The sequence below is a fragment of the Penaeus monodon genome, chromosome 32 (genome assembly GCF_015228065.2).
Source record: "Penaeus monodon isolate SGIC_2016 chromosome 32, NSTDA_Pmon_1, whole genome shotgun sequence".
In the NCBI taxonomy this organism is placed as follows: domain Eukaryota; kingdom Metazoa; phylum Arthropoda; class Malacostraca; order Decapoda; family Penaeidae; genus Penaeus; species Penaeus monodon.
In genome coordinates this window covers 21,280,286-21,280,700 of record NC_051417.1, presented here as the reverse complement: position 1 = coordinate 21,280,700, position 415 = coordinate 21,280,286, and positions in this window count along the sequence as shown.

Genomic DNA, 415 nt, shown 5'->3' with positions numbered 1-415 from the left:
CATGAAATTTTTTATAGAAGAAGATAAGAAGACAGAGAGCCTCACGTGCAAGTTCCTCTAAATGGGTTCAAAAAGGAAAGTTGATTCCCGGGAGTTGCTCCGAGAATGTTAATGCCTCCTCGTCCTGTAGGGATTACGAGGCGAGGTCCTGCCCCATCCTTTCCCGTCCTTCCCCATCCCTAAGGCATCCCTCAGGGTCGGGCTCAGATCGGCCTGTGGCAAGAGTCCTTCTGTGGGTTCTTCTGGGGAGGTTGTAATTGTGAGTCCTATTCTCTCTTTCTCTCTCTCCTTTTTTTTTTTTGGGGGGGGGAGTGGAGGTTCAATGGGGTGCAATGAGTGTTGGTGAAGGGGGAGGAAGTCTAGGTAGAATGAAAGGTAAGAGGTTTAAAGGAAGTTGATTCCCCTGGGTTTGGTC